We start from the raw sequence: 722 nt of genomic DNA, 5'->3' as shown, positions 1-722 counted from the left end.
CCTCGGAACAGAAATTTACCAATCCACACACAAGGTTGATATTACTTATTGGCATAAGACTGGCTTTCTTCTAATTAGCTTAAGAGAAAGTGAAGTACTGGCTTTCTAAGTGAGCTCCTTCTGTCCAGTGATATTTGCACATCTCACCTGGGCCTTTCGGTTACAAATCCACCTCCTTAAGGAGCCGTGTGAAAAAGCAAGAACAATCAATAAGAAAAAAATCCTCCCAGCTATAAACCAGCCACGTGGAGCTGCCGCTGCTACTGCTGCGGCGGCGGCGGCGGCGGTAGCCCTGACTTCCTGGTTTGCTTCCTGCAAGACTAGAGGCGGGGGGCTCGGGCAGTGGGCGTAAGAAAGGAAGAGGGGGCCAGAGCCGCTCCGTGGCCGCAGAAGGGGGCTACGGGCCGAATGACCCTGGAGAGCACGGGTGTAAGGACAGAGTTATGGCCCATAATTGCAATAAAAGTTTGGAAATCTAGAAGCTTTAAGAGCTGAGCTGTGGGGCAAAGGCTAAGGCTAAGGACCAGACCTGGGGAAAGTGTAAGTTAGTTACAAGGTAACAGGGGGCTGCGAAGGAGGTTCAAGTGGACAGTGGGGGAGAGAAGGGGACTGCAGATCTGGAAAGGGGCAGGTAGACAGAAAGGAAGCTTAGAGAGCGAGGCGCACGAGTCGGTTGGAGCTCTGCGGAGGCCGCCGGAGGACAGGGGGTGCCCGGGCGGCGG

Source organism: Pteropus vampyrus, unplaced genomic scaffold, assembly GCF_000151845.1.
Source record: "Pteropus vampyrus isolate Shadow unplaced genomic scaffold, Pvam_2.0 Scaffold53, whole genome shotgun sequence".
In the NCBI taxonomy this organism is placed as follows: Eukaryota; Metazoa; Chordata; class Mammalia; order Chiroptera; family Pteropodidae; genus Pteropus; species Pteropus vampyrus.
Note: the sequence above shows the minus strand (reverse complement) of the source record.